The sequence below is a fragment of the Hevea brasiliensis genome, chromosome 9, assembly GCF_030052815.1.
Source record: "Hevea brasiliensis isolate MT/VB/25A 57/8 chromosome 9, ASM3005281v1, whole genome shotgun sequence".
NCBI lineage: Eukaryota > Viridiplantae > Streptophyta > Magnoliopsida > Malpighiales > Euphorbiaceae > Hevea > Hevea brasiliensis.
In genome coordinates, this window is record NC_079501.1 from 1,400,885 (window position 1) to 1,413,348 (window position 12,464).

General features: G+C 36.7%; 1 non-coding gene across 1 annotated transcript; it reads right to left on the bottom strand.

Annotated features, from left to right (window-relative positions):
- Nucleotides 1-5,415: 5,415 nt before the first annotated feature.
- Nucleotides 5,416-5,522, bottom strand: LOC131183522 (small nucleolar RNA R71). The gene has a single exon (XR_009151572.1). It is a non-coding gene; the product is annotated as a small nucleolar RNA R71 (small nucleolar RNA).
- Nucleotides 5,523-12,464: the final 6,942 nt, after the last annotated feature.

Sequence of the window (12,464 nt, forward strand, 5' to 3'; positions counted from 1 at the left end):
TTTGACATCTCTTTTGCAAGATTTCATGGACGTTAATTTCTTCCATCTTACAACATCTCATTCGTATTTTATATAATTACAATTTTTATATCGATGGAACAACATCTATTAGTAAATTTGCCATCACGGGGGCCGACCACTTGAATTCTGTCATAAATGTGATCACTAGCTAATAGAAAATATGAACAACCTATGTATCATATTAAAAGTAGGGGAGAGCAGTTTTCGGTTTAAGCTGAAAAATCGAAACGAACCTATTCAATTTGGTTCAATCAGTTCGGTTTTAAAATTCAATCGATTCGGTTTGGTTTATAATTTTGATAATTTTGGTAAATCGGTTCGGTTTGGTTATTTTTATAAAAAATTAAAAAAAATCGAACCGAACCAAAATTATTAATATATATAGGAAATCAAAGAAAATCAAACCAAATTGAATCGAACCAAACCGAAATCAAAGAAAACCGAACCGACCTTTAAGATTTTTGAGTTTTGATTTCTATTTTTTTTTTGTTTTTATGTTTTATTATTTAGATTTAATGTTAAAAATATGAAATTTTATAAATTTCAGTTTGATCGGTTTAAAACCAAACCCTACCGATATTTATCGGTTCGATTTTCTCTTATTAATCGGTTTGATTTGATTTTTAAAATTTTTTATTTTTGATTTTTGGTTTTATCGGTTCGGTTCGGTTTGAAACCGAACCGACCTTTGCACACCCCTAGTTAAAAGCGTCATACCAAGTGCTTTGTGGTTGAGAAAAGCCTTAGGAGAATTGTTGAAGAAATCACTCAATTTAAATTCAAGCTTGTAAATGAAGGTTTTAAATTTATATCTTTAACATAAACTAAGAAAGTCTGACACAAATTTATACAGAGGGTTTCAAAAATAATTTTATAACTCCATTTAGAATTTTTTTTTTTTTTTATGGAACTAATCATAAAACGTGATTTGAATATTATGTTGGTTGCGATATGTACAATTTAAGAATGTAAAACAAGTAAAATTAAGATGTTTAATTTAGCTAGTCTTGTTTAGCAGCGGGAGGCTTGTGTTGGAGTTGGAGCACTGCAGCTATGTGCAGGAAGAGTAAATATGGAAGTGTACTATGAGGTAACTTGACAATGACTTAAGCTGATCTGAATGTTTTTTACAGCAAAGCCACCCAGTTACCCAGCAAATATATCTAAGATCTAAAAAAGAAAAAATTATAAACTACCACAGAATATATAAATTCTCTTATGTAAAATTATTCAACCAGATCATAAAAAAAGCAAGCAAACGTGAAACATACATAAAGATATACGGATACTTGTATAGCTATCTTTGTATAAATAAAAAATAATAATAATAATAAAAAAGCCTGTAAGAACCAAGAACTCCCTTGTATCCATCCCTCCTCCTCGGTGGGAATGGGGTAGAAATCCAATAAAGATGGTAGTTATGGAGCTGTTCGGTTTCTTTGGTATCTCAAGCTCTAAGCAGTAGCTAGGGTTTGAGTTAGTGTACGAATTTTACTGTGACATGAAGTACTTGGTGGGTTGGGGGGTAGAGCTAACTAAGCCTGTGTTATACATAGATGTATATATGAGCCCCACTTGGCTCTTTCTCGAGTTGTGACCTCGAGGCAACTTGCAAAAGGCATGAAAGTAAGATCCATTTCTTGTTTGTTTTTGTACAGCCCTGCAACGTTTTCTGATTCTCCATAAATGGTATAAATTCAGCTGCCAATGGGGTTCACTGCAGCCAAGTCCCACCAATAAAGATGCTGGCCATGGTTTTGTTACATTATCAAACCCTTTTTTTATCTTTTACAAAGCAAAAAAACCAAATAAATAAACCAACTGATAATATATAATCAGAATGGTAAGCCATATTTTTTTTAAAGGAAATTGCTAATGGTCATCTTACTCGTAGTGTCAATTGAAGGGATACATCCATGTCGTTGTAATACATTTTGATAGACTTGTTGCTGATTAATATCACACTCCTTTAAATTAACAGCAGATAGCAGTTGCAAACCTTATAGCAAATATTAAAACAAGAAAGCTGTTATAATTTGAAATTAAAAGAAAAATAACACTTCAAAATATTTAAACATGCGAGCCAGGCTTTAAAAACTAGAATGCGAGATTGAATCAAGTATTTTCCTTCTTATTCAGGCAAGAGACAAGCCATTGTTATTATCATCATTTTTACGTTTTCACACACATACTGATACATGTATTTCTCTCATTTTCAAGAAAGCGGAAACGATTTGCATCCAACAAAGAGACAACTGAATGAGCGGGCACATTTGTCGGAATTAAGTGCATGTGCATTGGGGATGTGTTATGAGTTGTGAATCGTGAGAGATCACCGCCACCCATTTTCAAATTGACTCGATCGCTTGATTTGATATTTGATCAGCAGCTATCATCTCTGGTAGGTCGAAAGGGGGACCACAGTTTTTTCCGAGTATCAGGAGCTTTAATGCTTGAAGGCCGGTAGTTCAAGTCCAATGTTGCCTAATCTGTGTAAAGCTTCACGTGGCGATTTTGACTTCCTCTCTAATGCTCATCATTCTTTAAAAAAAAAAAAAAAAAGGAATTAACAACACAAAGACACAGAAAAATCCCATAGATAAAAATTAACGTTAAGGTAGGTTTTTAGGCAGTTCATGAGGCAGCTAAGAAAGTCCTTTTAAATGTTTCCCAATGGCTTGGCTTCAACCTTCAAGAAATGCGCGTTTTACATGTAAAGAAGCAAATTTCCAAAACAACTAAAACAGGCTAAACATCAAGCGAGAACCACCGACCCAGCCCTGTATTTAGCCGGGCCTGCACTTGGTGCAAATATGCACATCCCGAGAGGCCACATTTTGTCATCCGTATACCAAACGTCCAGAACCTACTATAACCTATTGGAACATTTGGCCCACCTCTCCACACAAATGGCTTTTGGAAATAGGCCGAGATAGGTAAATTTAAGAGTTTCAATTAGGTAGCTATAAGAAGCTTTAAACAGCGAGAACAAGTCGAGAAGAAAGTTTGCATGATCATAGCCCTAAATGGTATAGCGGCATCTTGATGCATACATTTTGCATAATCATTTAGGTTTAATTTCATAGCCATTTTATTTGATTATTAGTCATTTTTTAGCTAATTTCATTAGTTATTTAGTTAGTTTTTTATAATTGTCAATTTTAGATTAATTTGTAATTTTTACTTTGTTTTGTAGGAAAAATGGTGTTTTTGAAGGACTGAAGAGAAATTTTACCATTGAGGAGTGACTTCTACAGCCAAAGATGTCAAAAACAAGTTTTCAAGTTGAAATATGCATTGACCAAATTGCGCATAACTTACCGCATAAGCTATGCAGATCTGCATAAGGAGAAGAAACACTGTTCCAACACCTGTCGAATTGTGCATAAGGGGAGTGCATAGCTTATGCAGATTCACGCCTCCCTTATGCAAGTCTCACGGAATTGTGCATAAACTATGCGCCAAGTCATGCAGTTTCGCATAAGTGAACCAGAACAGCCGAAAACTGCATAAGGGATTGCATAACTTATGCAGTCCACTTATGCAGTCCCACAAAGGTTTCATTAATGAGCTGGCAGAAGATTCCCTCAGAAAATTCCTCCTAAAACACACCATTTTATGGCTCCATGTCAGAAAATGCTATAAATAGCCCCATTTCCCATTTTAGAAGGGGGGACAAGACAAAAAGGCGAGCAGAAAAAGGGAGAGGAGCAAGAGCAGCTGAAGAGTCATATTCATTTTCCACACCATTTCCAACCAGATTTGGAGATTTCTTTCTTTCCTTACATTTTTCCTACCTTTCTAGTGTTTAGTTTTTTTGTTTCTTAGCTTAGATTAAAGCTTTATTTCCATTTAAACTTAGAATATCTTGTAAGCATTATGGTTAGTGAGTAGTTTAATTAGATTCTGGAGTAAGGGTTGTAATATTTGAGATATTTTGTGGATTTTGATTGGGTAATCCATATTTTGTGGTCTTAATGAGTTTTATTCATTTCTTGTGTGCTTCATGTAGGATCCCATTAAGTGATGTTCTTAATCCATAGTTGAGGCACCGAAAGGAGAAGGCCTTGTGATAGATAATCAAGAAATTGGACTTAATTAACTTAGATCTAGAAATAGACTAAGGATTAAGAGGATTCACAGATTAATTAAAGAACCTAATGGGTCTTAATTAACTCTAACTCCACGAAAGTAGGATTAGATTGATTAAGATACTCTTTGTCTCACTCGAAAGGGTATTCAAAGGATTTAAGAATTAATCTCCTTAAAACCCGTAAGTTCCACAAGATTGGATAACTAATTTAAAAATCCCAAAATAGCTTGAATATGAAATCCCGAACTCCGGAATCGCCTTTTTATCATTGTCAATTTCTAATTGAATTTTATTACTTGCCATTTTAAATATTGCCATATTTGAACTTGCTTATTTCAATTTGATGCAATTTTAGTTTAATTAATACATTTTTGGATAGATTATTAATTTTGCACATATAGATTTCATACTCAAATACCCATCAATTTGTTACTTTAATTTCAAAGATAGTTCAATTTAGTCAACTTTTTATATCAAAAATTCAATCATTAACACAACTCCTCATGGAAACGATATCTTTTTCTATACTACTTGTACGACCCGTGCACTTGCGGTTGGGCCACATCAAGTTTTTGGCGCCATTGCCGGGGAGTTGTTTGTTTAATATTGAATTCTTGATTATTTTAGTTGTTTTTTAGTTTTATCTTTGTTATCTTTTCATTTTTTGTGTTTGTTTGTTCTTTTTCAGGTACTCTTAATCTTTTATGAGAAGAGCTAGAAGCACAAGTGACACATCCTTATTGTTCAATCCTGAAATAGAGAAATTTTGTAAAGCCAACAAGAAAGAAATCAGAAAAAGGAAAGAAGCCTTGAGAGAAACTGAAATTGAAGCAGACATGGCTGATGAAAGAATTAGAATTGGAAGTAATGCTGGAAATGATCGAGACAATGAAAATGCAGCCCAAGGTGAAGAAGTTGTTAATGCTAATGTGCCTAGGAGAAGTATGATGGATCATGCTTTTCCTCGTTTTGATGATTTGAGAGAAAGCATAGCAAGACCAAGAATTGACGCAAATAGTTACAAGATGGATTTTGGAGTTCTTCAAATGATTCAAAATTCCCAATTCGGGGGACATCCTTCTGAAAATCCACACACACATCTAAAGAAGTTTGCTATGATTTGTGATATGCAAAAACAACCTGGAGTGTCTGATGATGCAGCAAGATTGAAGCTATTCCCATTCTCTTTGAAAGATAGAGCATTGGATTGGCTTGATTCCTTACCTCACAACTCCATTACAAATTGGGAGCAACTTACTGATGCATTTCTTGCACAATATTTTCCACCTGGAAAAACTCAAGAATTGAGGAATCAAATGACAGCTTTTAGACCAAGAGAAGATGAAACTCTTTATGAATCATGGATGAGATGGAAGGAATTAGAGAGACAATGCCCACATCATGCAATTCCAAAATGGATGATAAATCAGAATTTTTACACCAATGTCACTCCTGCAATTAGAGGAATTATTGATGCTCAAACAGGAGGAGAATTTATTATGAAGCATGAAGATGAAGCTTATGAGCTATTGAAGAAAATTGCAAAGAATACTCATCTTTGGAGTAGTCCAAGAGGACCAGCTCCAACTCAAAAGAGGCAAGCTGCTGGAATGTATGATCTTGATCCATTCAACATGATTAATGCAAAGTTTGATGCACTTACAAATGTTTTGGCTAAGAAGATGGAAGATTTAAGTATGTTGGTTAGTTCATCATCATCATCTGGAAGTTCACAACAAGTGGCTTATGCAGAAGGAACTACCAGCTGTGGAGTAGATTATGGAGAGCAAGTTGCATATGTTGGTAATTATGGAAACAAACAAATGGGGAATCCTTACTCTCAAACTTATAATCCAACTTGGAGGAATCATCCCAACTTTTCATGGGGAAATCAGCAAAGTCAAGTTTCAAATTAGAATTTTCAACCACAACAGCAACAAGGAATTCCATTTCAGCAAAATAGCCAACCATTGCCTAATTTTCAGCAGAAAAATATGAATCCTCCACCAAAACAACAAGAACAAAGTTTCACCACAGAAACTTTATTACAACAGATTCTTGCTAACCAAATTAAGCATGATGAGGAGATGAGAGAGATGAAAGCAAGGCTAGAACAGATACAAACACATAACAGAATGCTGGAAAATCAGATTGCACAACAAGCATCTTCCTCAGATACCAAGTCTTTTGGAAAACTTCCAAGTCAACTAGAAAACCCAAGAGAGCAGTGTCAAGCTATTACTTTAAGAAGTGGGAAAGTTGTAAATAATGAGAAGAGTGAAAAAAATGAGAAGAGTGAAAAAGTTGAGAAGAGTGAAAAAGTTGAGAAGAGAGAAAATGAGAAAGATGTTGAGGGAGATGAAAAACAAGAGAGTGCAGAAAAAGGTAAAGAGGAGGTTGAAGAGAAAGAAGAGAAATACATACCTCCAGAGCCTTACAAGCCACAGCTTCCCTTTCCACAGAGATTTCAAAAAGCCAAGCTTGATAAGCAATTTGGGAAGTTCTTAGAGGTTTTGAAGAAGCTATATATAAATGTGCCTTTTATCGATGCTCTTTCCCAAATGCCTTCTTATGCTAAGTTTCTGAAAGAAATTCTCTCAAACAAAAGAAGACTTGAAGATTATGAGACTGTAGCCTTAACTGAGGAATGTAGTGTTATCCTCCAAAGGAAACTTCCTCCAAAGCTCAAGGATCCAGGGAGTTTTTCAATTCCATGCCACATTGGGGAATCATGTTCTACAAAAGCTTTATGTGATCTAGGGGCTAGTGTTAGCCTTATGCCCCTCTCCATTTATAAGAAGCTTAATATGGGAGATCTTAAGCCAACCCACATTTCTCTTCAGTTAGCTGACAGATCAATTAAGTATCCTGAAGGAATTTTGGAGAATGTGCCTCTGAAGGTTGGGAAATTCTATATACCTGTTGACTTTGTCATCTTGGACATGGAAGAGGATTCTAATATCCCAATCATTTTGGGGAGGCCATTCCTAGCTACAGCTGGTGCTTTGATTGACGTGAAAGGTGAAAAGCTTACTCTTAGAGTCGGAGAGGATCAGTTAGTTTTCAATATTGGTAATGAGAAGAAGAAGCAACATGAAGATGTAGACTCTTGTTCGAGAATTGATATAGTTGATGAGTTAGCAAAAGAGAACTTTAGAAAGAGCTATCCAAAGGCTTCTCTTGAAAGTTGTCTTGTCCATGAAGGGACTATCAATAATGAAAATACAAAAGAGGCTGTATTTGCACAATATTTGAAGAGTAATCCACCTTGTCATATGGCACCAATCTTTCAACTTAAACAAGTGGAGAAAAGTGAGGTCAAGTAACCATCTCTCAAAGAAAAAGATGCACCAAAGGTTGTCAAGAAAGAAATGGTTGGATTTTTAGACAAAGCAACAAGGATCTTCTCATGTGATGGAAAGAAAATGAAGTATAGATTCATTGAAGCACCTATTGGAAACAGAGGCAATAAATTCCAATTTCAGCCATCATGAAACATGAAAAGAGTCCAGTTAAGGACTATAAATTAGCGCTCTTGGGAGGCATCCCAAGTTCTTTTATTTTCCTTTTTGTTGATTTACTTTTATTTACATTGCTTTTGTTTTTATCTAAAATCTCCCCAAATTCAATTTTTGACATTGTTGAATCTTGTCCCTTGTAGATGTATTTCAATGGAGGAAGGCTGATGAACTGCTGGGGAGTGATCCTTAGCTAATATTTTATCCTTCAACTCTCCCAAAATTGATTGATTTTTGCTGCATAACCTGCGCAGGTTTGCTACCTGGTTTATGCAGAGAGAAAAAAAAAATGAAATTCTACAGCAAAAAAGGGTCTACAGCAGATGACTTATGTTCTTGGTGAGGTTGTGTGTGTAATTTTTAAGTATTTGTGCTTATAATGTTAATATGGTGGTAAGTGGGTCATCTTTGTAGTTTTGAGCTTATTTGGGTTGTGAGATTCAAGGTGGACATATTGCATTTTCTTGGCATAACTTGGAGAGTTCATTTCTCATTTGTGGATAAATGCAACTTTATGCAGATTTTATTGAGTTTTAATGTGCTAAATGTTGATTTGCAGAATTTGAGTCAAAATGGCATGGTTAACAAAGGCCTTTTATGCAGGATTCATTTTTACAAGCTTGTGTGATGCAATTTTGATGGACTTTGTATATATTGATGTGTTTTTGGTGAAAATTTCTCATGGTTTATGCTTCATAGAATTATATTTCTTCATTCTAGGGTATTTTTCACACTTGCAAATCATTTTCAATTGTTCTCTCAATCTTATTGAATTGTGCATAAGTAACTGCATAGCTTATGCAATCCTGCATAACCACAATTCTTGCCATTTTCATCTCTGTTGCAAACTGCACAAGGAGGTGCATAGCTTATGCAACTCTGCATAGCCACATTTTTGTCAAATTTCATACCTGCCGAGACTTGCATAAGTGTGTGCATGACTTATGCACTTTTGCATGACTTCAAATCCTGCATTTTCTCTTTCTGCCGAAATCTGCATAAGGGGAGTGCATGACTTATGCACTACCGCATGACCGAACTCTCCAAAAATCAAAACCTGCCGAGAGGTGCATAAGCAGGGTGCATAACTTATGCACTTCTGCATGACTTCAAATCTTGCATTTTCTCTCTCTGCCGAAATCTGCATAAGGAGAGCGCATAGCTTATGTACTGCCGCATGACCAAAAACTCTAAATTCCAAAACTTGCCGAGAGGTGCATAAGCAGAGTGCATAACTTATGCACTTCTGCATGACCGAACCCTTAAAAATTCAAAACTTGCCGAGACCTGCATAAGAGGAGTGCATGACTTATGCACTTCTGCATGACCGCTCTCCCTGAATTCCAGAACTTACCGAGACCTGCATAAGGAGAGTGCATGACTTATGCACTTCTGCATGACCTATTTTTCTGAAATCCAAAACAGGCCGAAACTTGCATAAGTTAGTGCATAGGCTATGCACTCTTGCATAATCAGTTTTTCACACTTTTTATCACCCACCGAAACATGCATAAGAGAGTGCATAAGTTATGCACACTCATTTTTCACTTATGCAGCCTTAACACATGCCCTGTTCAAATCAAAAATTTGTTTTTGGCACCATTTTTCCCACCTCCACTTCCCGATATCCCTGTTCATTCCCTTTTTCCCCCCACGACCCTTATTCCGGCATACCTCTTCCTCTCCCCTTCTTCTTCACTCGTATTTTCGTCGTATAAACCCTAATTTCTCCCTGCATTTTTCATTTTCGCCTTCATCTCCTCCATCCACACTATCGGGAACCCATGGAATCGCCTCCCCATTCCCCTCCAACCTCCCCTTTCCAAGTTTCGCCATTGTCCATGCGACCTCCCAACCCCGATTCTCCTCCACAAGAAACTCCTCCTCCACCCCCCACAGCCACTTACAAGAGAAAAATTAGGTCGAAATCTACGCAACCCATTGCCTCTGCACCTCCTCTCTCAAAACGCAAAGAACCACCCACCACCCCAATGTCAGAATCTCCACCCAAAAACGCAAAAACTTCAGCCTCCACACAAGCCAAATCACCCTCTTCCAGCAAAAAGCAAATGTCAGCAACCTCACAGGTCTCAAAACTACCATGGTCCCTTCATGATACAACTCACAAGGCAACCTTTAAGAGACTTAAGGAAAGGAGGGTGCAACCCACTAGGTATATTTCTGCAGACTCTCTCCAATCACTTGGTTTATTTGACAATGTGATTGCCTATCTTGATGGTATGGGTTGGATGGAATTTGTGCACAAGCAAGAAATTATTTATCCAGCTTTAGTTTTGGAATTCATTTCCTCATTCTCTGCCACCCTGAAATTGCATGATGTAGATTTTAAGCCAACTATGAAATTTAGATGTTTGGGGCAGAATAGAGAGTTATCATTGGACCAATTTCATAGCATTCTTGGGTTTGCAATTGATGGGCTATTTAGAGTACCATATACTGGGGTAGAGGTAGCAAACAAAGCTATTTGGAATGCTGCTCAATTTTGGAGAATTATCACACACCAACCTCAGACTTTTTTTACTGGCAGATCCAAAACCTCTCAAATACTAGACCCTGCACTTAGGTTTATCCATAGGCTTATTGCTAGCACTATTTTGGGCAAAGGGACTAGTTCTAGTGCTGTTGGGAAATCTGAATTATTCATGTTATGGTGTGCCTTTCACAAGGTCAAGGTTTCTCCTGGTTACTTCTTTTGTGAGCATGTGTTGCATATTGCCACCAAATCCATAGGTGACATTGTCTTGGGTGGGCTTATAACTGTCATAGCCAAGCATTTTGGTTTTAATCCGGAAGAGCATCCAATACCAGCACTTGTAGACACCCTATATTTTGATGCTACACACCTATCCAAAACAGGATTCAACTTGCCACCTTCTGCCACTGCACAACCAGCAACAGAAACTGAACCCACTGCACAACCAGAGGGACAATCTGTTCCACCAGCCCAACAACACTCTGCTGAACCTACCCCACCCCCTCAGTCTGCACAGGACACCCCAGCAGCTTCTGCATAGCCCACACCTCCTGCAGCTGAACCCTCTTCATCCACAGCCCCTCCTGCCTTCAACACTAAAGCCTTATTCACCTACCTTAAAAGGCTTAGTGATGATATATACTTTGTGGATAGGAAGCTTGACACTGGTCTTGATACCCTCAAGGATCGTCATGATCAACTATTTGACTTTGTCATGGAAACCAGAGACAAGCAGAAAGAATTAAAGGAGATGATGAAGCAACTGATGGTTTTTCTGGGAATGCCTCCTCCACTTCCATCACCTCCTCCAGCACCATCATTTCGACAGCAACCAGCAGCAACCAGCCCCTTAGCAACTTCTTTGGACAAGGGCAAAACAATAGAATTAGATTAGTTTCTGTTTTACTTTTGTTCAAACTTGTAGGCCTTTTTCTTTGTAGATATGTTGAAACAATTTTAATTTGTTTTGAATTCTGTTTTTCTTGAAGTTTTATTGGATGGCTATTACATTAGTTTTTCTTTGATTTTCATTGCCTTTACTGCCCTTTTGTGCATATTTGTCCATACTCTGTATATATTTGCATGCTTCTACTGGTGGTTGCACATTTTTCCCTTGCTCATCATCATGCAGCAGCTTTTGAATATACTGCACAGGTTATGAATACCCTTATGCAAATGTTCTGCATAGCCTGTGCAGTCCTTATTGCCACTCATGCAGCACCGCACGGCTTATGCACCCTACTTATGCACCTGTTCTGGACAGCACTTTACTCTGCATAACATGTGCAGCTTCTTATGCATTCCCATTATCTCTTGAATTCTCATCTGCTCTATATCAGGTAACTCTTTCTTTTTGCTCTTAAATTTCACAATTCATGGTAATTACTATTTGCTTTGAGTTTTGGTAATACACTGCTTGAGACATTGAGGACAATGTCTAATTTTGAGTTTGGGGGTGCACATTTTAATTTTTGCTACATTTTTCACATTTTGAGTATAAGAGCATCTCATCCCATTCCATTTACATATACTGTAAATATTTTACATATACATCCATACATACATATACATAACACATTTACACACACATTATACATCACTTAGAAATTGTACATATTGCACACAAATAGACAAATAGATTTCCTCCATTTAGTTAATGCATTACTCATTTTTAGGAATCATGCATCATGCATCATGCATTAAAATTTTTTGCCAAATCCCTTGAGTATTGAAAAGTTGCCTATGAGAGTGATTTGACTTACCTTTAGTTTGGTTTGTGGATTGAAAGTTTCCTAAGAGATGCAAGGTTTTGAAGTGTCTATCCCTTGCCTATATCTTCTTAGCCAAAAAGCCACCCAACTAGTCATTTAGAGATTGGAATGTTTAGAGGGAGTTATTGGATATAAGGTAGTCAAATGATGTCTCACCAATCCTAGAACAAATTTTCCAAACCTTTCAAGGCGAAATACCAGCTTGTACTTGAAAAGAGAGATGATTAGGCATTCTTTGATTTAAACCTTCTCATTTTAAACCTTTGGCCCTTTTCCTAATTAAAATTGACCCTTGCAAACCCCTTTGAGCCTTTTTATCCCTAATTTTTCTTGAAATCCTTATTGTTACCTAGCCAATGAACAAAACACTCTAACCCTTTTCATGAGAATAATTATTTACAATATTAGGTACATAAAAAAAAAATTCAATAAAAGGGAGAAGAAATACTTGTCATCTTGTAAAAGTGCTAGTATATATGCTTTTCACCATTGTCATTCAAAATGAAAGAAATCCACCCAAAGTATTAAAAGAAATGAGTTTGGGGGTGGCAAATTTTAGGGACAAT